The sequence below is a fragment of the Narcine bancroftii genome, chromosome 6 (assembly GCF_036971445.1).
Source record: "Narcine bancroftii isolate sNarBan1 chromosome 6, sNarBan1.hap1, whole genome shotgun sequence".
Classification (NCBI taxonomy): Eukaryota; Metazoa; Chordata; class Chondrichthyes; order Torpediniformes; family Narcinidae; genus Narcine; species Narcine bancroftii.
In genome coordinates, this window is record NC_091474.1 from 190552445 (window position 1) to 190578038 (window position 25594).

At 37.9% G+C, this 25594-nt stretch overlaps 1 protein-coding gene across 20 annotated transcripts in view; it reads right to left on the bottom strand.

Annotated features, from left to right (window-relative positions):
- The window catches only part of bach2b (BTB and CNC homology 1, basic leucine zipper transcription factor 2b), a 328595-nt gene that overhangs the window by 297405 nt on the left and 5596 nt on the right, over positions 1–25594 (bottom strand). For 3 of the 20 annotated variants that reach the window (XM_069887066.1, XM_069887059.1, XM_069887058.1), the window contains exon 2: positions 18958–19051. The exons of the other annotated variants lie outside the window; for them this stretch is intronic. The gene's annotated coding sequence lies outside the window, so the exon portion shown is untranslated. The remainder of the gene's footprint in view (positions 1–18957; positions 19052–25594) is intronic. 20 annotated transcript variants of the gene reach the window in all.

Consider the following 25594-nt stretch of genomic DNA (forward strand, 5'->3'; position numbering starts at 1 on the left):
AGTGTAAACATTCTTATTATAACCATCTAACAATATTACTATTAATAAATAAAATAAAATAATATTAACAATAATGTGGTCGAAAAGTAAGGCAGTGTCTTTGGTTCATTGATTATTCAGGAATCTGATGGCAACGGGGAAGAAGCTGTCCTTCTGCTGCTGAGTGCTCATCTTGAGGCTCCTGTACCTTTGCCCCGATGGTAGCAGAGTGAAGAGGGCATGACCTGGGTGGTGGGGGTCTTTGAGGATAGAGGCTGCTTTTTTTAAAGACACCGCCTCATGTAGATGTCCTCAAGGAAGTGGTCTGGCGCCTGTGATCTCGCAGGCCGTGTTAACAACCATCTGAAGTTCATTCTTGTTCGGAGAGTTGTTCATACAAGGCACTGATACAACCAGCCAGAATGCTTTCCGTGTAGAAGTTTATGAGAGTCTCCAGTAACATAACAAATCTCCTCAGACACCTCACAAAGTATAGCTGCTGGTGAGCCTTCTTTGTGATTGCATCAATGTGGAGGCTCCAGGGCAGATCTTCAGAGATGTTGACACCCAGGAATTTGAAGCTCTTGACGTTCTCCACTAATGAACCCTCGATGAGGACTGGGTCATATTCTTCTGACTTCCTCTGGAAGTCCACAATCATCTCCTTGATTTTGCTGATGTTGAGTGCAAGGTTGTTGTCATTGCTCCATTCAACGAGCTGATCCATCTGCCTCCTGTATGCTTCCTCATTGCCATTTGTCATTCTGCCAACAACTGTGGTGTCATTGGCCAACTTGTAGATGGCATTGGAATTGTGCCTGGCCACACGTTATACGATTGGGACAAAAGTAATTCACCATTTGATGTCAGTAATTAGGTTTCAGACTTGAGTCAGAATGGTCACCCAAATTCATGTTCTTAAATGATCTTTTACATTGTACAGCAGAATTCCTATTTCTAGTTTCATATTTTCCTCTTGGAGAATAATTATTTGTTTCCTTCTATTTTAGCCTTTGTTGCAAAATGTTATAATTTTTCTTTGAATTTACATTAACCTTACAACAAAACTCAAGTGTGAAAGTGTAACAATTGTGTATCCAAATCATACATCAATCACCTAAACTGTTCTCCCAAACAGTGTATGGAAGATTGAATATTTTTGCTCTAGATACATTAATATGAGACTAGTTAGGGAATTTTGGAGTAAAGAAAGTGGTCATTCAGCAATCATAGCCTCAATCCATTTCTTTCGATCCTTTTGTGATTTCCTCAGACTTTTCTTTTCCCCCCAAATATTTATGCTCTTTCTTTTTAAAATTAAGTCATTTTACTTTTGAAAAGACCCAGCACTCCTTACCCCACCCTGCGAAAAACTCATACAAACATTCACGTATACATTCAAGATCTTTAATTTTCTTTTAAACAAGGTTTAACATCAGGAGAGAGAATAGTTGTGATGGCTAGCTGAAGGTACTTATCTGAATTTGTTCCAATCTCCTTTCTGGCTGGGTTCAGTTTTGTTTCCCTAATTTTTCTCATCTTTTTTTACTTCACATCCAGTTTTCCACCATCAAACTACTATACTTGGATACGTCTGATGTGAAACAATAGCATAAAGTTTCTCTTATCAGTTTCTATCTACCATTGACATGTGTCACAATGGAAAACTACTATTCAGCCATTCATAGAATCATAAAAACTCCCAGCATAGTGGGGCCTTCGGCCCTCCTTGTCCATGCCAACTGTGATGCCTATCTACACTGATGCTATTTGCCTGCATTAGATCCAGATTCCTCTGTCTTTCCTCTCCCACTACCTGTCCAAATGCCTTTGAATGTTGTAACTGTATCAGCCTCCACCACCACTTCTGACAGCTCATTCCAGATTTCACCACTGTCTATGTGAACAACTTATCCTTCAGATTATCTTTAAATTTCTCCCCTCTCACTTGAAACCTGCACTCTTTATAGATCTAGACTGTCTTGCCCTGGGAAAAAAAATTATTCCATCTATCCTAGTGTTACAGAATGGGTTTATAAAATTATGATATCTTTAAAAGGTATAGATTGTAGAGGTTTAGGTACCCTTCACAAACAGACATTTCAATAACATTTCACAAAAAATATCTCATTGGAAATGCAAGAGCTATGCCTAATCAGAGACTCCATGTTCACAGTAACATTGAAGAGTGCATATGAAGACTTCTTAAGTAAGTGGTAATTGGACTGATGTTATGGAATTGAAATAACTATTGTCTTCAAATGTCCAGGCTCAGAAACTGATTACTCTTTTGCCAGTTGCCAGTGATCCAAGTCACATTGAAGTTTGCTGTTCTAAGAGGGATCATGTGCTTTCGCAAAAAGAGAGAGAAAAAAAGCCATGCTATCCTCTTTTTGAGAAAGGAGAAACAGTCAGTTTACAGCAGGAAGAGGTGTTGGAAACTGCAAGTTTGGCAGACCTGCTATAAGACCCCATTTGAAGGTGAGTTTTGAGTTCTGAGTTCAGCCTATTCTAAACCCTTGTAGTCAAGCTCATGAGGATGTGGCTGATTCATGTGTTTATCCTTAAATAGGGGAAAAAGAAGAACTCTCTTGGTAACCTGGAAGAAGAGGTTATCTTTTGGAAAACCCATGAAGGAGCAAGTTTCTTCAGCAAGACACTGAAGTAGCTGATTGAAGATCAATTTATGTGTGTGTCCAAAGAATAAAAAAATCTCTCTCTCTGAAACCAGCAAAGTCCTTCCTTTGTGGTAATAATTTGTTAAAGCACCAGAGCCTGGTGAAGAGCTTAAATGTTAAATTTTGTGCAGGGTGTAAAAATTGTCTGATACCAGCGAACTTGGAGAAGTCAAAAGTGAATGATTGAACAATGAAACAAAGAACTTTCTGGAACACATACACATTATATACACGTGTGTTTAGAATTAGAAGAGGGTTAAGTTAAATTAATAATAATAAATTATTATTATGCTTGAAGAAAATTAAAGACGTTATTGTTGAAGTAACCATTTCTTTGGTGAATTTCTGTTCCTGCTGGTTTTTGGAGTCCTCTGGGCTAACACTAGCTCCTCATAATTTTACTAAAACCTTCTATGGTCCAATGAAAATTAACCCAACCTATCAAAAAACAATTTTGGAGAATATGACCAAATGGAAATCTCGGTTGAATTGGAATTCTTTGAAGAAGCAATAAGCAGAGTAGATAAAAGAATGCAGAGGATGTTGTGTATTTTTATTTTCAGAAGGCCTGTGACAGGGGCTACTTAACAAGTGCCCATGATATAACAGGAAACATACTAGCATGGGTAGAGCATTGACTGATTGGCAGGAAGCATGGAGTTGGAATACAGGGATTATATCCTGGTTGACTGCCAGTTGCTACTGGTGTTCCACAGGGGTCGTTGTTGGAGCCGGTTCATTTTGTGTTGCATATTAATGATTTATATTATGGAATGAATGGCTTTGTAGCCGAGTTTGCAGGTGATATGAAGGTAGGTTGAGGAGCAAGTTATGTTGATGAATCAGGGAGGCTGCAGAAGGACTTAGACAGATTAGGAGAATGGGCAGAGATGTGCCAAATTAAATCCAATTTCGGGAAAAGTACTGTCATGCATTTCCGTTGAAAAAATAAACACACAGACTATTTTCTAAATGGGGAGAAAAGTGAAAACGCCCAGATGCAAAGGGACTTGGGGGTCCTCGTGTAGGATAAACTTGCAGGCTGAGTTGGTGGTGAAGAAGGCAAGTGCCATGCTGGCATTCATTTCAAGAGGAACAGAATAAAACCAGAGATGTGATGCTGAGGCTTTAAAAAGTACTGGTGAGGCCTTGCTTGGAGGATTGTGAGCAGTTTTAGGCTTCTCATTTAAGATATGATAACATTGGAGAGGGTTCAGAGGAGGTTCACAAGGATGATTCCACGATTGAAAGGGTTATCATACGAGGAGTGTTTGACATTTCTTGGCCTGTACCCGTTAGAATTTAAGAGAAGGTGGGGTGATCTCATTGAAACATTTCAAATGTTGAAAGGCATGGACAGAGTAGATGTAGAAAGGTGGTTTCTAGGACAAGAGGGTTACAATTTCAGGATTGAATGGTTTCATCTCAGAACAGAGATGCAAAGGAATTTCTTTAGCCAAAGGGTGATAAATCTATGGAATTAGCTGCCACAGATGGTTGTGGATGCTAAATCAGTGAGTCTATTTAAGGCAAAGATTAATGTTCTTGATTAGCCAGGGCATCAAAGGTTATGAGGAGAAGACCGGCCAGTGGGGCTATGGGAAAATGGATTGGCTCATGATTAAATGGTGAGGCAGACTCAACCATAAGGATATAGATTATAGAACATTGAACATTACATAGAATATTGAATATTAGAGCGCTATACAGGCCCTTCAGCCCACAATGTTGTGCTGACCTACATAAATATACTCCACATCAATCAAACGTTCCCTTCCTCACAACCCATGACTCTCCATTTTTCTGTGACCATATGCCTATCCAAGTCTTTTAAATATCCCTATTGAATTAGCTTCTATCACCATCCCTGGCAATGCTCTACACATAGCCACCACTCTGTGGGACAGAGCATGAATCACGAAATAATGAGCACTTACAAGAGAAATGCTAAATTATTACAGGAAAACTATGTTGAGTTTAAACTTCATATATTGTTGACAAATTAAATTGGCAAAAGCAGCCTTGCTTAAGAGTTCTTTCAGGATACTTTTTTTTAAACAAAATGTGCTGTAGTACAAACATTCTCTGGGAAAGAGTGATCATAATATGAAAGAATTTCTTATTTATTTTGAGTAAAAATCTTTGTCAGATAGAACCTTAAAATTAATATGCATATCCAAAGGTATGAAATCAGAGCTAGAAAACAGATTAAAGTATAACAGTCAACAATTGTGCCAGGATTAATTTCATAATTATCAACAAATGTTTTTTTTTAAATTCTCAGCTATTTATAGTGATTTAGAATGCACCAAATGAAAGGGTTCTGTGCTGCTTCATATGGTTCTATAAAAATGTTTCAAATAGCATTTTATTAACTCCAATTTACTTTGTGCTAAATCTTACACAAAGCTGATACATCAATAAAAAAAACCGATGAAAGTAATGGACAAAAACAACTCAACAATGAGGTCCATCAACTTTGTAATAACTAATGATCATAAATTTCATGTGAGATCATATTTATGTATTATTAACAAAGACTCATAACACTGGACAATACATTTTTCAAAAGATTTGATCCCTGAAAATAAATTGGGGGTGATGATAGACAACTTCAAGTTGAAAATAAAGATAATTTCAGATTTGCTGTATCAGGTAGTAAGTTGGAGAAACATTAACTTTTTATTGAATTCAGTATGTTTAATCGCATAATGATGCTACACATTGCGTTAGTTCAACTAACCTTGCTGCTAATTTGCATTTGTACTTAGCATCTGTTAGTGTCCAACAATAGTCTGCCAGCATTGATGGATTCCAGTTGCCCTGATATCATCTTTCCATGGTCACAAAATCCTGGTGAAACCTCTAATCACATTTGTCACTGACTGCCCAAGATCAGCAGGGAAGAAGTCCAAGTGCGAATGCAGAAAATGAATTTTCAATGACAGATTGCACTTCATGGTTTTGTCTGCTTAAAACATGCTAGAAATATGACAGGAAATCACAAAAATAGACTATATCTAAAAAATGGGACATGATAGTAAAGCCCAACATCCATAAGTACACCCAGAATGTTCTGGAAGCAAAATCTTTGTTGCCCAGTCTAATCACTGTAATGTGGATATCAGTAAGACCTAATTAAAAATAAAAGTTGAAAGCAATGATGACCAACATCGTTATCAACCTTTGGTCTATATTTGTTGATTTACTGTTTCAATATTATTATTTAAGTGTAGTGATGGTGTTTTTCTGGAAAACGATAAGTTATAAGTGCACAATATCTAAAAAAAAAGCAATGTTGAGATGTATGCTACACCAAAAAGAATGAAGATAAGTTGTCATGAAGAATAAGGTTAAATTTTAGTTCACCTGAAATGTTATGAATGTAGCCTGACCTATTCAATCATTTTAGACTGCTGTCTTGTTCTGGAAGTGTGAGCTCAAATTTCAAGAGAGTCCTTTCAACAGAATAGTCTTTCAGGGCAATATCTTGGTGGATTTGTGGTTACCTCAATCTTTTTATAATCAGAACAAAAGACCATAAGAAACAAGAGCAATAGTGGACTATACAAGGCCCCTAAAATCTGCTCTGTCATTTACAGCTGATCTGATAGCTGGCTTCAGCTATACTTTGCTTTTTGTTTCCCATAATCTTGAACCTTTGTGGTCCAAAATTCAATTCCGTCTTCAATATGTTTAATGATTTAGCATTCAAAGTTTTTTGGGGTGCAAAATTCCAGATTCACAACCCTCTGAGAGAAGAAATTCCTTCTCATTTTAGCCTTTAATATTCAATTCTGAATTCTGAAATTAAGCCCCTGGTTCTATTTTTCCCCCACTTGGAGATACGTCCTCACAACATATATTCTCTAAAGCCCTTTAAGAATTTAATATTTTTTTTTAAATAAGATTGCCTCTCATTCTTCTAAGACCACAGAGTACTGTCCAAGTCAAGGCAAATCTTTTTCACAAGACTGTAGCGGCACTACACTGCTAAATGAAGAATCGCATAACCAGACGGGTTGAGTTCAGTGAGCAAAAACTGATTTATTGCAGGATGCCTGGCTGGTCTTATACTCCCAGCCCGGACCTGGCTGAGAACCGCGCTGGGGGATCCCGATGTCACCGGGGCATCACATGGGTCCCCAAGCGTGGGCTTCTGAGCCTAGTGCCGAGGTCAGGAGGAAATCCCCGATGGCCATTTTGGCCGGCTGCCCCGCTGCATGATTGACAAGTGGGGCCGGTTCACCTGCCTAATGGCGTACCGCCACAAGACAATCATTTCATCTCTTTGCCTTTGTAGGTTAGAGGTAAATAGTTGGACTCAACCCTATGCAATTAGACTATCAGCACTGAAATAGATGGAAATTACATGGTACTGCACCATAAAATTGAGCGCAAATAGAAAAATATATTCGTCCTCATTGTTCATATATTTTAAATATTTGAAGCCAACTCAGGATGATATCACTGATTTGTGAAAGAGGAAGATTTAATCTTTCTATCTGCATTTATAAACAATACATCTGCTGCAGCCGATACTTCAAATTAATCTTTGTGAGAATTGCTGCAGCAATTTAGTAATAAATCCAAAAATAAAACACTGGATCTGAAATAACTGTGTTTGAGTTCATTAGTAGTACTGTTATACACAGTTGAGAACTGATTAGCAGTGCCAGTTAATTAACTTTAATTAGTCATTTTTCAAGACAGTGGTAATCTACTTCAAACAGATGTTACACATACTACAGCAAGCACACCTACTATGAAAATAAAACTACACCACAATGAACAGATTTTGTTCCGACATCAGTTAGCTGGTGCTCACATACATGAGTAAAATTTTCCAGGAGCTCAGCCTTGCAGTTATTGTTTACCATGCAACTTTGCTAACTTGGGATTTAAACAAAGCCCAGATTCACATGATGACATTCTCCCAAGTTTGCCTCTGTCAGCTTTGTCCCGAGTGGACTTGAACATCAGGACACAATTACTTTCATTTTCCTGAAATTGGCAATCTGCATTAGAATGAAATGGAAAAATATGATGTGAAACCAGCCTCTTTAGGGTGAAACCAGTGTATATTGAAGAGATAGGACAAGGAAGAATGACCTTTGTATTTTATCTAGGTTGTGCTATATTCAGTTTGGAAGCAAGCAAATTGCAAGTAGATAGTGTCATTTGAAACAAGAATTTTCCTTCATATAGTATCAGCTGCTTTACAGAAAATTAAATACAGGTTTTTTGAATTGTATTCACAATTATAATGAGAAAATGGCAAAGTGGCAGACACAAATTGCAATGTAAAAATGATCAGAAAACCAACCAAGGATATGTTGTATAGGAGGGAAAAATATTGTCCAGGCAATCAGGTATAGTTCCCTTGCTCTCCTTTGAAATAACACCTTAAAATCTTTTTTAGTCTTCTTAAATGCTCATTTCACTTTAGTGGGACTTAAACTTGGAAGCTTCTACTTCTGAGATTTGAATGCTATAGCAAACACGAACGAAGAAGGAGATAGAGCAGGCAGTTGGAAGAATGAAGAATAGATGCACTGTTACTCTGGACTGTAGGTACTATCATAGACAGTGTGGGATGAGAGTTTGGCAAGGATTGGTAAATGAGGAGGAATTCAATGGATTTGTAGGGAAACCCAATGAAGATAGACAAAACAGTTTTTTTTATGTATAAGTATTACTTTTGATGAAAAGTTATTTATCCAAAACAATTCTGTTTTCATTTTTGTTTTCATATCCATACAAGACAGAAGGTAGGAAATGCCCTGTCCAGAATCACAGAATAGTTAAAATCAATGAACATTTTTAACAAATAAAAAAAAATAGACAGCTTCCATTTAGTCTCTCTGGCCATTGCAAACAAAACATATTTCCTTTCACTATCAGTGTGAAAAAATAAAATAAAACCAAGGACATCCTACCACAAAAGAAAATAATCTCACCCTTTGTAAGCTTTCAATCACAGAAACAATAAGTATTCTGCAAAACAAATCAGTTCGTAGAAATGAGATGAATTAATTTTTGCCCATACAAGTAGCTCATATTTAAATACTTCAGAAAGGCCTTTCGGAATTTGTGGTCACTTTCTAGCAGTGTTTAGATATTAAGAGAAAAAGATAAAAGCAGCAGAACTACAAGTTTTTTGGTTGTCTTTACAGGAATACTATTGATATTGAAATTTGTGGTTGTCCAATTTATGATCACTCTTACTTCATCAGAGAATTAGAAAACTGCAGAAAACTAAGTCAACAGACTGTAAACCATGAAATGTTCAACACAAGTTAAATACAGTATGTTTCTTATTAAAATGCCTTAAGAGATAGAAACAAGAAGTTGGACATTCAGCTCTGATGATATACAATATTCAATATTATACTGGTCAATCTTTTATCTCAGCCCATTTTCCTGCCATATCCCATATCAACTGATTCATTCTGTAATTAAAACTACTGATTTTGCCTTGAATATTTTGACCAATTGAGTTTTCGCACCTCCTTGGATAGATAATTCCCAAGATTTATTATCTTCTCAGTGGAGAAAGTTCTTATTATTTATCTCCTGAATAATCCCTCTCTTTTTTTTGAGTGTGACAAGCCATCATCCATGCATCTGCTCTGTTGTGCTATTTAAGAACGAGATTACTTCCCACTCCTCTAAATTCATGACTGTAAAGATCTGCTGCATCACAAACTGAACAAACCTATCAATGCAGGAATCGATTTGGTGAATCTTCGATGAATTTCTCTATTTTTGCTCTTTTATTTATTCTAATTTCTCACTTACTGAATTTGCATCTAAACTTTCAATCAATTATGTACAATGTTCCTCCAAACACCAACACTATATTTTGTTTATGTACCAAATAGATGACCTCACATTTTTTTTCAACATTACATTCCATCTGCCATGTCTTGCTCATTCACTTTGCCTGTCTCTCTGCATTCTTCTTGCAGCCAATACTGCAATCATGTCAACAGAAAACTTAGCTTTATTATACTTGGTCCCATCATCCAAATCATTGATAATACATTGTAAACAACTAGGACCCCAGCACAGATTCTTGTTGAATCCCATTAGTCATTGTCTCCCAAGCTGAATATGGTCCATTTATTTCCAATTCCTGTTTTCTGTCCATTAACCAATTCTCAATTCATGCTAGTGTACCTCTCCCAATACAACACACTCTATTTTTGTTTAATAATCTCTTCTAAAGCTTTAATAAAACTACATCAACCGGTTTATCTTTCTCCATTCTACCTATTTTAATAGATTTATCAAGCATAATTTCCCTTTCATAAATCTACCTTCGAGCTATCTAATATTATTGTTTTGAAAGTGTCATTGACACTCAATTATAATATATTACTCTATTTCCTTCCAACTGATGCCTGAACAACTATTTGTTTATGTTTTCCATCCTTGTTTTCTTAACTAATGGGGGTAACATTTGCTGCTTTACAATTAATAGGACATGGTCTCGAACCTACAGATTTTGGAAGATTAACAACCAGCATCCATTATCTCCAGTCATCTCCTTCAAAACCCTGGGATATTCTGCCTTTCAGTCCCCTTGATTTTTCCATGTTTTTCCCATGATGCAATTTCTTTTCATTTTTCCTACCAATAAACATTGCAATCTTCTAGCTTTAAATTATGGAGCCCAATTTTAATAGCAATATGGGTCTGTGTGTATGAGCCCTTAAGTTTCATGTAAATGGGCCACTTTACACTTCCTCCTTTCATGGAGCTGGATGATTCACTATATTGGTTTCACTGTGCCTCAGACAATATTCAACACTGGGATGTTCCATTTCTGGGGAACCTGCCACCAGTGCATTCCAGCACACACTTGAAGGAATCTCCTGTGTGAGATAGCTATTTTTTGACACAATGATATTAACAATGTACAATTTTCCAATCATTAATTATAGATGATCAGGAAAGTGATGTGTCTGCTCAAATTTCCCAAATGAGCTTTGTCTGAAACACAAACATGGTTAAACTACCTGTTTAATTTAGTATTACTTAAACTCTATGCTTCTTAATAGTACCACATTTCATTTGGATAATGGAAATGGGACTGTTAATCCCTGACATGGATCTCAAGACCTCCGATCTAAATAAATCAGTTTAGAATCAGAAAGGTTATTTTACACTAGAACCACAAATTGCTTAGAATCCATAATGTAAAATAATGATGAAGCTGTCAGCATTCATTGCAATATTGGAAAAAATCTGATACCAACTTCTAGAAGATATACACAGGAAAATAAATATGGAAATCTAAAAATTTTACTCATTGATTCTCTGTAGGTCTATCAGGTTTTCTCTCCAATGTTCTCCTTAGTAATCAACAGAAATCTGTGAATTGACAAGAACTTCAGATTTTACAATGCTTTATAGCAGTAAATCTGAGATTTTACTACCACACAAGTTGACCCAAAGAAAAATATATTGGGAGGCTGTCATTTCTTCCAATAACTATTTCAAAATTCAGCACTTTATAAGTTACAACAATAATTTTAACTCATTTATGGTATTCTAATTTCTATTTAAATTCATTTGTATGTGCCAATTTTCAGATCAAAATCTTGCAGAATTTTAGACTCTTTTTACCTCCAAGGTTGCCCTCTGTGGATAATTTTAACATGTCCAACAACTAAGCATGCAGGAAACCTGCAGCAATCACCCAAACATCAGTGTCTCTCAGCAAACGTTAAGCATCTATGAATGGATTCAATATGAGTTTACAGTGAGCACTGACCATTATTAGCACTTTGTCACAGATCGCAAAACCCATGTCAATGTCTTCTTCAGTTCAACTGCCTATCACAGCTGAACTCTACAGGGTTAATTGTTGATTTCAAATTCTCAAGAAGGAATGGATTTTGTTAATGCAGATGGTAGCAAGTGTTTTAATTCTGAGAGCAGAATTCAAGAATCAATGGTAATTCTTATTCATAATTTGACAGTGAAAGGTAAGGATTTTTAAGCCATTGAATGCATGTTAAATATCCTTTACCTGACACATTTAAAATAATTTGAAATGGTGCAGAGTTACAGGCAAAAGTATGTTTCTCAAATTTAAGTACACTGAATTGCAGCCAACCAGTGTCAGTGCTGAACAATTGCTCAGCAAAAGGAGGTGTAAGGAGGTACTTCCACCCAATAGCCTACAAATCACCCTTGGGCAAGATGTAGTACCTGTTTAGCCTCCCAATCACGTGAAGCCATGAATTGCAGATGGTGGATGGTTTTTACAAGCAGATTCTACAAATTGGAATTTATGCTGTAAAACTAAAAACGCTGGGCAGATGAATCTGGTGATCAATGTCCAGGGTTACCCATCCAGTAAGAAGGCAATGGAAAACCACTTCAGTAATTTTCCCTTGTATAATCATGAACGCAACATCAATTACAGTCTCAGCTCAAAGATGGAGCCTTCACTGAAGGAGAATGGGAAGACAACAATTTGGAGGGTCAGAGATCATGACGGATAGAGAGACATGATTGCCATGTCGAATGGCAAGGCACCTGAATGATGAAATAGCAGCTAACTGCGCCACCCCAATAGAATTCACTGTTCAATTATTCATATTAATGCTTTCAGAAAATTTTGATTTACTTTTATTTGCCTGTCATCCTCACCTAGAAAATGGTGAAATGTTCAATTTCCCAGATTTTTTTAAATCATAGCAATACCTTTTGATGAAAGGATATAAAGAGAAGAATAATAACACTGAATGGCGAGCTCTTTGTTTTATTCTCCTTCCCTCTATGCTTTCTACTAAGCGCCTTGTCTCCCTTTTGCACATTTTTATAGTCAAGACCAGTATGTTTCATTCCCAGAATATCACAGATGTGGATCCATTTCTACTTAATGACACAGCAGATTAGAATTCTGAAAGAATGAATGACAGCAAAAATTGGAACTAGCAGTTGTCCATAAAACCCAGCAAGGTAATTTGCCGTTGAGTAAGATCATGGCTAATATTTTGACCATTTTCCATCATGCCAGTCTAATCATATATTTTATTAATATTAGGCATTGATTTATACCAGTAATTCCTGTATCCAAGCATTTTTCAGTAATTTATCATATGTTTGCAAATTATGGGCTTTGCCTCATCTACGTAATTGAAGTTACAGCTTTGATTCAGATTGACCACAAATTATGGCAGAAAAAGCCTAAAGATTCGATCAACTCTACACACTGCCATTCTTCAAAAGATTTTCCAGATATGTCCATCTATAATATGATCAAATATGACAACATTTCAGATTAGTACCATTCTGAATCTTGTGTTTTTTATCTTTTATAAAATCAGTACACAATGTTAATGTGATTGTAAAGCACAACTAAACCGGAACCTCACTCCAGGACACTTAAATGATTCACGCTTTTATTTGGGATTTTCTTTTTTTTCTTCCTTTTGATTTTGATCATCTAATAGATAACTGTTTTGTTCAAATGTTAATAATGTAAGCATTCATAAAATTATTATAGAAGGAGAAAGAAAATTGTAAGCTTTTTTAATAACAAGACATTTTATAATTTTCTTGAAAAGGATTTATAATTTCATCTTTTCTTTCTTTCCTTTTTTTTCTCCTTTGGGTTTTTTGTTGTTATGCTTTGATATACTTTTACCAATCTGCTCTGAATTTTTGAATTGTGTTCATATTTGGAAAAAAATCCTTTTATTTTAATTACTAGCAAGATTCCCAGCGTTGCCCGGGAAATGAAACATACCTCTGACATGGAGCCAATTACAACTGCATTAATGGAAGAATACTCAATGCCAACTGAGTAATTGAATGCAGTATTTAACAGGTTGGCTGTAGTAAATGGTGCTGCCCTTGGGCTGGTGGCTTTTGTTCACATTGTTTGGAGTTCTTGCTTGTTCTTTCTCAGCAGACTCTTGTTGTCTGTTCATAGAATGCTTGGCAGCATGAGTTCTGAGGCGGGCTTGGCATTGTTCCTCAGTTACCTGCTGCCTGCTCCTTGTTTGTCTGGAGGTCTGAGCACTGAGGCAGGCCTGCTTGCTGTTCTGTTTCCCACTGTATGCCCCTTGCCTGTCTGGAGGCCTGAGCACTGACACAGGCATATCGCTGCTGTTCAGTTTCCTGCTGCCTGCTCTTTGCATATCTGGAAGCATCAACAGTGAGGCGAGACTGATGTTCCTCTGCTATCTCTTGCTTTCTCCTTTGTCGGACTCTACGGGCTTGTGAAGAGCTTCTGCCAATGTTGCTTTGCTTCTTTTGGCCCATATTGAACTGGGTATGGCCATTTATTTTTATTCTGAATGTACACTGATGCACAGCACTGTAGTTAATTGAGGTGACCCTGGTGCAAGTTCTTTTTTTTTTAACTTTTGAACTCCGTATGACCTTAAAGGTTAAATTCAACGTGGTTATGAAATTCAGCATCAAATGTTACCACAATTATAGTAAACAGTAATGCAAATCAGTGTTAGTAAATACTTGTATAATAAGCAAGTCAGTGCAACCTGGTTTAAAAAAAAACTTTTGAATTTCACATGACCTTAAAGGTTAAATTCAATGTGGTCATGACATTCAACATTAAATGTTACCCCTACTGAACCTCCTTGTACATTTCTAGAGTGCTCCATATTGATTGGCATGGAGAACAGACAAACAACAGATGTACATGAACAAATATATATTAGATACATTAGTTATGCACATTGTATTGTTCAATTGTTTATAATTTAAATATTAATATTTTTTTAAAGAAAAAGGTCATTTGTACTATTTTACAAATATGACATCATTCCAGACCTTTAATTGCTAACTGACCAGAGCTCAAATGCAAAGGTTGTTTAATTTAGAAGTGTCTTGAGAATCTGAGAACAGGAAGAATGACCTTCATTAAATCATAAACAACAAACAGCCATGTTTCACAGATTCTAAAAGTTCTCTTTTTACTAACAAAGATTACAAAACAGAATGTGAAGTACAGAAACAAAATCAAATAAAGTAAGAAATTTTCTGTAAAAGAACATATGAAAAAAGGATTAAAAATCACAGGTACTTAAGGAGCTAATCACATAATTCAGCCTGGGTTGAAGGATGGAAGAAATATTGCCCATATTTACCAACACATCTCTCTATTAATAATACTGTACTATATATGCTTATATATGAGAGCTTTGTGATCTATGTCAATTCATATACATATCCATTAATCAAATTGTAAATACTGAACCATTACATGGCCTGAGTATCTATAGCGAAGTGTTCAAATTCTCTCCAATAGTTGATATTTCATTTCTTTCTGATATATTGTTTTCATTTATTAATTGCAGCTCAGCTGAATAAGTATTTGAATAATGGCACAACTGATTCCTGAATGAGGGGAAAAGCCAAGAGGAAAGCTTGTAACATCGGCTTATATTACTGGAGCTCAAAAAGTTGGTGTGATCTCATTGAGACATAGGTAGATGGTAACGAGTCATTTCCTTTCTCTGTAAATTCCAGAAATGGAGTAAAACACCTTAGGATTTGGAATTATGATTGAGAAGGAGTTTGTTTTAATTCTCTATCTAATTGGATTGTGAATGTTCAGACACTACATATATTCAAGGTTGAGATTGATGGGTTTCTGGACACTGATATCAGTGGAAATAAGAATACGGTGAACTTTTCAAAGGCTTGGGATTGCTTATGGAATGGCACTGCCAACTTTAAGTGTCAAATGGACCACTCTTGCTCCTTTTTCTATGTACTGCAAGCCTGAAAATTATTTTCACAAGAAGTAATCAATCCTATATTGATTGATATTTTTATTCGTCACCAACAACTTTTCTAAATGATTCAACAAAGAAGATTTATTCCCCACATATCAAAGTGGAGTCACAAATAATCAAATATCATTGAAAGGAAAGAACATTAAATTCACCTGTAAATGCATCTAAACTCATTGTGTGGCAATAATTAGCTTTGAAACCAGAGGCTTGACTGTAATTTAGTCCATAAAATTAGTTGTTTTAGTCAGTGGTCGATTGAACCTGGTTTTCCCACACAGTTCAATTTCTCACAATCCACATGCAGTTTCCTCAATGAAATTGAATTTATTCACTTCACTGAAAGCAATCTTCAGATGACAAGAAAATGCTTTGCAAAAAAATACAACTGATATTTCAAAATATTCAGGATACAGAATACCACTACAAATGTAGAAATGTAACATTGATGAGATCAGCACAGTTGAAATGCCTGGCCTTCGGAAAGAGAATCAAGTAAATTTATTTTTTTGTTACACCAAAATATCTGCTTATATATTTTGAAAGGACTTCCTTGATAACAACTAGAATAGACTAGTTCGCAGTGAAATACTTCTATAAATCAACCAATCATTTTTAGTCAGGCTCCTGCTCCTGAACAGAAAATTGGTCCAGAAGCATCGCTCATGGCTTCTATTTATTATAAAATTCTTCAAAAATGTTTTCTCTCAACTATCCCTTTATAATACTAAAGCTTAAAAAAAACAATAGATTCAGTAGTAATTCTTGGTGTGGGATCACAATCAAGAATACGGGTTTCTAATCTTGGTAACTGAAAGATTATATTCATTAAATTAGCCATTTGTTCAAATACAAAACTAAGGTCCTGAATTTATTGATTGAGATATTTCTAAGCCAACATCATGACACACATTTTTCCTTTCAACTTTAGCTCAAACAATTTTGCATCACAAATTGTCTGAAGTGCAAGTTAATAATGATGCCACAAGGTCAACAGTATATCTAGGACAAGCTAAAACAATGAACCAATAATCTACCTCCTTAACCAAAGAGATTTAAAGATTATAATTAAGAAAAAAGAGACAGTAAACAGAAATCACAAGAAATAGTCAAATGAAGTATTAAAGTAGTTATTAATAAAGAAATAGAAAGAGTATTAGCAAGAAAAAAATAATTAAAAGAGAAGTTTAGAAAATGTTTATCTTTAAATCCTTATCTTTTTCAACTTTCTAAGAATAATTTACACCTGGAAGAATGAGACTTCATAATTCATTTGTTCCTTTTTGGGCTGGAGAAGTTGAGCAGCAATGCAAGAAAAAAAAATGTCATCATATAGAGGAGGCTATCCTACTGGTACCAGCCCAAATTTAAATGGCAAATAATTCATACGCGTAGTAATTTATTAAAATAGGGAGCTGCCGTTTTAGAGGCAAAAGAACTATTCAGAATATTGTTCATTAGGAGAATGGGCAAATTAAATACAATGTTGGAAAGTGCAAGGTCATGTACTTTGGTAGAAAAAATAAATGGGAAGACTATTTTTTTTAAATGGGGAGAAAATTGAAAATACCGAGATGCAAACGAACCTGGGAGCCTTTGTGTAGGATTGCCTGAAGGTAAATGTGCATGTTGAGTTGGTGGTGAAGAAGGCAAATGCAATGTTGCCATTCACTTCAAGAGGAAAAGAACAAACGGATGTAATGTTGAAACTTTATGAGGCACTGGTGAGACTTCACCTGGAATATTGGGCTTCTCATTTAAGAAAAGATTGGAGAGGGTTCAGAGGACGTTTACAAGGATAATTCTAATAATACTCTGAATGGTTGAAGATCTGCTTTGGTCTCTCATGTCATTGAAGAACTGTCAAGAAACCATCAAAACAATTTTGATTTTTAGAGAATTTAAAGACTTTTAAAGTGCTTGTAATTACTACGCTGATTACATTCTACAATCATTTAATTGAACTAAAGTATTTTTAAGCACACAGAATGATTTAGATATTAAGATTAGCCATTGTGAATGTGCCATATTTGACCAATTTAGCTCGAGTTCTACAAGAAAATGATACGAGTGTGATAAGAAAATGGAGCAATTTTTAAAAGGAATAAAACACATTGATAATTTTTTAAAAAGACATTAAAGGGAAATGATCAGAGTTGAAATTGGTTAAGAACAGAAAACAGCCAATAACTGTTAATGACTACTATGTAGATCTGTACTCGGTGGTATCCTTCAGGATTTCATATTGGAATCACCACTATTTTGAGAGTTCCAAGAAAAATTACAATAACGACAGCAACTCATTTTAAAGGTAATGGCAATCATTTTAGGTGCAGAATATATTTTAAAGAAACTCAATGGTTTTGAAAGTGTATCCTGAGCAAATGTACTTTTCCAATCTTCTACGGTTATTTTTAAAATAAAAGCTTAGGGGACCCAAACTCACTGCACTTAAGGGACCCAAACTCACTGCACTGAGGGGCCCCAAACTCACTGCACTGAGGGGCCCCAAACTCACTGCACTGAGGGGCCCCAAACTCACTGCACTGAGGGGCCCCAAACTCACTGCACTGAGGGGCCCCAAACTCACTGCACTTAGGGGACCCAAACTCACTCCACTTAGGGGACCCAAACTCACTGCACTTAGGGGACCCAAACTCACTGCACTGAGGGGCCCCAAACTCACTGCACTGAGGGGCCCCAAACTCACTGCACTGAGGGGCCCCAAACTCACTGCCCTGCTTGCATTGATGATCAAGGACAAGTTTTTGGTCCAGCAGGGGGCAAGTGTAAATCAATTTCATCAAAAATAATAACTGGTTTTATTCTGGAAACTGTGTTGAATATCTTCATCATTAAAGGAGACATGAGATAATGTACTTCTTCCACAAAACCTGTTTATTCTTGAGTTTAAAATATAAAATTTGAATATTCTCAGAGGTAACAATTAGAATCTACTGTGTCATAAATTTTAAATTTTGTTGCTTGTATTGACCTCTTCTTTGTTTAATAACTTGCTAAGCTGGTCACAGAATCTACAATTCCTTCATCTCACACACACCACTGCTTCTTTTTAGAATATTGCATGAGAGCAGTGCATCCCAATCCATAAATATGTCATGAAGATATAAAGCAGTAATTATTTATGGAAAACAGAACATAACAGCACAGTACACGCACTTCTGCCTATGATGTTATGCCAACCTACATAAACATACATAACCATCCAAATCTTCCCTACCTCACACCCATAACCCTCTATTTTTCTTGCATTCATGTGGTTAAGAGTCTTTTAAATGTTCCTTTCGTACAGACTCCCCACCACCCCTGGCAATCCATTCCAGGCAGCCACTACTCTCTGTGTGAAAAAACCTACCCACTGATGTCTCCCCTAAACTTTCCTCTGCTCACATTATACTGATGTCCTCTGGAATTTGCTACTGTCACCCCAAGAAAAAGATGCTGGCTGTCCACCAGACCTATGCCTTTCACAATCTTATAGATCTTTCTTAAGTTACCTGTCACCCTTCTTCACTCTAACCTTGCCTCATTTTCCAATCCAGGAAACATCCTGGTCAATCTCCGCTGCACCATCTCAAAAGCTTTCACATCCTGTAATGAGATGACCAAAAATGAACACAATATTCCAAGTGTGGTCTAACCTAAGTTTTATACAGCTGCAACATTACCTTATGGCTCTTGAACTCAATTTTGTCTTAATAAACTCCACAGACGTCTCAAGAAGCCATGTTGATAGTTGTCAGTTGCTTATTTTATGGTAAGATTATTCTACACACATTAAATGTTAAAATTCCTGTGTTGCAAAGCCCAATTTTAAAGATCATAAAGGTACATATACAGCTGAATTTAAACCACAGGATACAGGGTGACAAGCTATAAAGCTTTATGTTTTTTGCTGGTTTATCTTACAGATCAAGTAGTATTTTAAAAAAAGCTTTCCAAAATGTATGCATTATGAGACAAGATTGATTGCAAAACAAGGACAACTTTTGCTTGTACACTGGGTTTAAAATGAAAAAAGAAAATTCCATTTCTAGCTGTACACATTTTTGGAGGTAGTTCCTATCACCAAATGACTTGCTTTTTCAAGCAACAATTTTTTTCCCCCCATTTCCTGTAATTTTAAAACTAATGACTGTGTCCAAAGAAAATGTGAAATATATACATTTTTGGTCAGCACTTTCACGCATGTGACCGACAGTGATCTCTGCTAGATTAGTCTTTAGTCCCTGATGACTCCAGAACAACCTGGAGGGTTAACAACATGTCCAAGAGCACTTAAGGCAGGGGTGTCAAACTCAAATTCACGGAGGGCCAAAATTAAAAACTTGGACTAAGTCGAGGGCCGAACTAAATATTTATTGAAAATTTTCAACAACATCTGCATGTTTTCTCTTCTTTCAACATATGTAATGTTAAACTTTTTCTTATTAAAATAAATGTTTAATAATAGTTTTGGATAAACTCTTTCCAGAAGCATTAACAAATGAGAAATAAAATATTCAATAAATAATATTTCTCTATAGAGGATTTGTCAAATGTTGCTAGTGTGCTGTCGAATAGTAAAATCTGAGGGCTATTGAGAATGTGGGAGAATAACATGATTCCTGAAACAATCAAATGGGTGACTGATTGTGGGCATGAACTCTAGCAGGGTTATTTGCTATGCCCTTTTTCCATTGGTACAGATATCCTTTGATTTACACACTTTTCAAGTTTTATGCCTAATGAGCTTGTATCCAGGTGCAGGACCATTTTTAACCAGGAATATATTTATCACTGTGACATGAAACGATTGGAAGATCGTTTTATCCTGAGATTAAAGTTCATAATCCTTACTCAGGCCTGTGTGCGGGAGGGCGGGGTTTGCGGGCGATCGGGTTGGACAACGACAGTGCGGGGGCATCAGCTCTCGCTGCAGGGTGGCATCTCGGTGGATCAGCGGCCCCGTCACCGTGAGTCGCGGGTCGGCCTGCGGCAGGGAGGGGGAGTGGGCAACGGTCCTGGCGAGGTCAGGCCCCCCCCTGAGTTTCTCCCGGACCCAACTTGACCTGCTGAGTTTCTCTCAGACCCCCCTTTGACCTGCTGAGTTTCTCACGGATCCCCCTTTGACCTGCTGAGTTTCTCCCGAACCCCCTTTGACCTGCTGAGTTTCTCCCTTCTGGTGTTTTTACGAGAACCACAGACTTTCGCTCATACATTGATGAGGGGGATCAAGGGCCAAACATTGTCAGGTACCTCTCTGCTGGATAAAGGATACGATTTAACCCGCTGAGTTTCTCCAGTGTTGGGTTTTCACGAGGTAGAGTCAAAGGGCCGAAGGGCCTGTTTCTGATCTGTAATGTTCCACGGACCCTGCTCTTCTTTCCGTGCCGGTGTCCCAGGACCTTTCCAGGGCAGTCTCCGTGCTCAGGACCGCGCTGGGATCCCAGTCAGCAGTGGAGGAGCAGGTGAGCGCAGCTAATCCCGATCCAGCACACGCCACTCCCGAGATTGGCGGGGGTTTCCACCCTACCTGCCTGACCAGCCTCGCTCTCCACGTGTACTCCGGGCACCCGCCGCTGGTCCGGTGGGAAGGCGCAGGGCGGCCGGCGCCCCCATCGCCCGGCGGGGAGCCCCAATCTTCCCTCCGGCGTCCCGACTCCATCTGCAGCTCCAAGAAACGCTGTGCCACTGGGGTTCCGGGCGTTGGGAAGCGGCCTTGGCTTCCCCTGACACCGGCCAGGCCGCGCTGCTGTTGGGGGGGGGGGGTGGGCGGGGGTACACGACAGCGTGTTTATAAAACCACCCACCACTACTTTTCAAGGACCAGGATTTTTCTCTCTCTCTCTCACCCTGGAACACAGCGGTTACTGTGCAAGCGCTATTCTGGCACGGCGGCCAGCGGGCCACCTCTAATACATTTTTGATATGATCTTGCGGGCCAAATATAATTATATAGCGGGCCAAATTTGGCCCGCGGGCCAGAGTTTGACATGTGTGACTTAAGGCAAAGCTGGACATTAAACTTAAAAAGACCACATATGTGAATGAATAGGTAAGAATGAGTCATTTTAAGACAGAGAAAAAACAAAGCAGAGGAAAGAACAGCAGACTTGATATTCCTGGAAACAAATCACCAATAGTCATTCTTTAAGGACCCATAAATAATAGTTTAATACTAGTTAGTTAAGGGTTAGGTGTTGGCCAGGGCATTGTAAAAAAAAATCCCCGGTTTGCTTCACGATAGTCCACCTGACCTACAACATTCATCTGACATGCAGAAAGCTCTTTTTTAAATCCAGCTTTTACCAACACAGCACTCCTTCGTGCTGCACTTGAATGTCAGTTGCTAAATTGGGCACTGAACCCACAACACAGGCTACATGGAGGCCAACCTCCTATCGATGAGATCACAAAACATAAATGTATAATTTGCTCTTTTCAAATTCTGTATTTATATTTGGTTGCTTCTCTGCCCTTAACCCCAATGGTTCTAATTTTATCTATAGAGTGAGCTTCTGTGGAAGTTGCAGCATATTTAGGTCGGATTTTATTCACCCCCCCCCCCCTTCCCCCTTTGGGGTTTAATGGATTGGCAGATTTTTCTACGAATTGCCTGAATATGATAACGTGCCCTTAACTCATGTAGACATTTATTTATTTTTAATGGATTTTTACTTGAAACGAGACAAAGGACGTGAGCGCACTGTCATTTTAATTAAAGCAGGCTACGAAGTCAATACTGCGGGGACAAAGAAGGCTGCAACTGATCGCAAATGATCTGCAATTCATAAAAAATTTTATCTGGTGATCATGGAGTTTGAACTTATCAACGTTGCCCTAATATTATCCAACATCTCACCACCAAGGGATGGAGATGCGACCAAGCGTTTCGTCAGAATGTTTTTCGTTCCAACAACGCCGATGAGTCAACCGTTGGTTACACAGTAGCGGAAATCAGAACTCAGCTCCGACCTCCTCTGCCCTGTGCAGACCTGGGTTGATTTATTATTTTTGCTGGCAACTTTTCGATTTGCAGCCAGTCACTGGGCCAATGCTGCGCTCGGCTCCCAAAGTTGCCAACAAAGATCGACACAGGACACCCAGCGTTCCAGCTCCCCGCCCATCAATCAGCGCGGCTGTCCCGCCCACTCCGCTGATTGGTTGAAACGAGCACATTCGAAGAAGCACGCTGCATCTTAGTGGTGGAAGAGGTGTGTCAATCAGAGCGGCACGATGCCGGCGAGTGGGTTGCGATGATTCAATGCTGTGGGGTGAAAGGAGGTGGGACTGGCGTCACGTTTTGGTTTGTGCGCAGGTGAGTCAGCACAGCAGAAATGCAGAGCTTGCTTAAAGTGCTGACGCGCGATCACCACACACACACACACACAGCAAGCATCTCGGTACAACGCACACCAACGCAAGTCTGCTGCCAACTAACAGTCCGCTTTTAACCAGAGTTTTATAGTATTACTTTAAACCTTCAAATTAGTAAACGATGCGGCACCAAAGAACTAAAAGGCGATTATCGCCGACCTTATGTATCCATTTAGAACACTTTGTTTTTACTATTGTTTACATGCAAAAGATCAAAGGTTCACTTAGTTATATCCTATCTCTTCATTATACTCAATAGGTGAATAACTTTCAAAATCAGTTCTCATACTGATGACTGAGACCAGTCTACAACAATATACATGATCCTGGCCAAAAAAAACTAAGTCACAAAATCAACTTTTTGTCCAAAGATACATAATCAGTCATTTGCATTTACCATGCTGAAATTTTCGAATAAATGTACATTTCTATTTGTTTTTTAATTTTACTTTGCGTCAATTTGAAGTTGAAGAAAGAGAATGTTTGGCATAGCTGAGTAGGAATAGTATTAAAAAGAATTGCTGAGCTTTCCAAATAACGTCAAGTACTACAGGCAATTAGATGAGGAGTGGGCAAACTCACCATGTCATTCTATACCTTGATGAAAATCTCTGATTACATATTTTATCGTGTAAAATGGCTGGCAATGCTTCACAAATATCATCGCCACCAGACGGAACTAATAATTTCTTAAGGTTCTGTCGTGTAAACTATGCTACATTCGAATGTAAGCCTTCCATTTGATTTTTTTTTCAAAATATCAATTAGTCCCATGAAATCTAAGATTTTAATGCAATTATTTTTTTAATTTTGTATGTGCTATGGTCTGTGTTGTTAAAACAACCGAGGTTCATGAATTGATGAGAATGAAACACGAAAGCCTGCAGACGTGATTGTAGTAAAAACACCAAAAAAAATGCTGATAGAACTCAGCAGGTCACGCAATGTCCATAGGAAGTAAAGATAAATAGGAGGTAAACATCAATTGATTTTTTTGGCGTCAAAACATTGAGATGGAATATTATTTAAATCTAGCTATCCCGTTTCGGAAACGTTGGAGCAGGTTGAGCAGTTCTTAAGCTGGATCACATGACCAATAAAATCCATTAATTTGGATTACCTCATCCTTTTTGTGCCTTATTGGGAATATAAATTTCCTTTGGTGATATATTTTGTTTTTGATTTGATTTAGACATAGGACAGTCAACACACAAGCTAAGTTTCTGATGTCCATTTGAGTCAGTCCTGGGTGTACTTTGTACGTTCAGATGCATTACCTCATTCTTCCCTGTTTAACCTGTATCAAAATCTTGGGAGATATCTTAGATAGAGAGTAGTTTCTGAGAACATGGCCGTAGTGGATGTATTCTGCGAAACTGGGAGAGCAGCTAAGACCACGAAAAAATCTAAGGGTCCAAACAATCCTACAGATATTAAATATTGCCTGAAGTCCGACTGATCTTCCAGTGCCTTCCAATAACACAACAAAACACCTTTGTTGGGGGGGGGGGGTGTCATTTCTTTAAAACTACAAATTTGCGTTCAAATATTAACTAGCGTCATCTCAAATGTACTTGGGTAGCGGCAAACACGATAGTCATCGGGTCATTTACACATCGCTATTTCTTATCAATGTGGCCCTAGTTCCACAAGGATGCATAAACAAGACTAGGGCGAAAGACGCGTTCCTTTGTCAGAAATGCGTATTGCATTCAACACCAGCTATACTGAGAGCATGAATGTATTCGTAAAGAAACCCATAAATTATTACGTTGATCAAAAGAGCTGCGACATATTCTGATTTTTTTTAAATACAGGATCTATACGCCAAATTTCATCTTTAAATCATTGCACCGGTTTCATGTGTAGATTTCGTCATTGTTAAAGAGCACATGCAAAAACAATAATTGCTCAAGCTGGTGATATTAGAGCAAAACAAGCTCCACCTCAAACAGTATTAAGAGAAATCCCGGCATGTTTCAAGCTAAGTCCAAGTGGTAACTTCAAACTAGAAACCACGCAACCTGCCAGCCAGAGCGCCTGGTCGCGCACTCAGCGCTACATTTTTCATTGACAAAAATGGGACACGACTTGGGGACGACCATTTTTCAGAAGAGGTCAATCTTCTAATAATGCAAACTGGTATGATCAGTCCTGACTGTTCAACAGCATGCAAATGTGCCCCGTTTCTGCAGCAGATATTTCTTGTGTAAACAAGGTCATTATTTCACTGAGACCTCCGAATGCATTCACGTATTGTCAAAACTACTGCATTTTTGGCCTATCAGTTGCATCCTCCAAGCACCCACGGTCCATTTAAAAAAAAACCCATGAAAACCTATTGGATTACAATCCAGAACTGCACAAAGAAACTGTGAACACTGTCCCGTTGTGGCCAGCACCAAACATATTATGTATGCATAAACATACCATTTTTTTTGCATGTTCATAACACAGTGACTTTACAACAATCAACTGGCTGTTAAGCAATTAAAATGCAAAACATTAGCAGACCCAGTGCTGAATGCATTAGGTCAAGTCAAATCCTGGGTGAGATGCCAAGGCTAGGAGGCGGCAAGCTGTAATGCTTTTCGCTGCTGCTGTTTAGAGCTCGGTCAAGGCCTCGGCTCGGACTGAGTTCCAATTCGACTCAGCGTGTCTGCATCGTGACAGCTCGAACCAAAAAAAAATCATCGGCCACGCTTGTCAGTCGGGCTGCTCTGCCTCCCATCTTTCTGCAGTGGATCACATCGGATCCACTTGTATCAGGGAGGT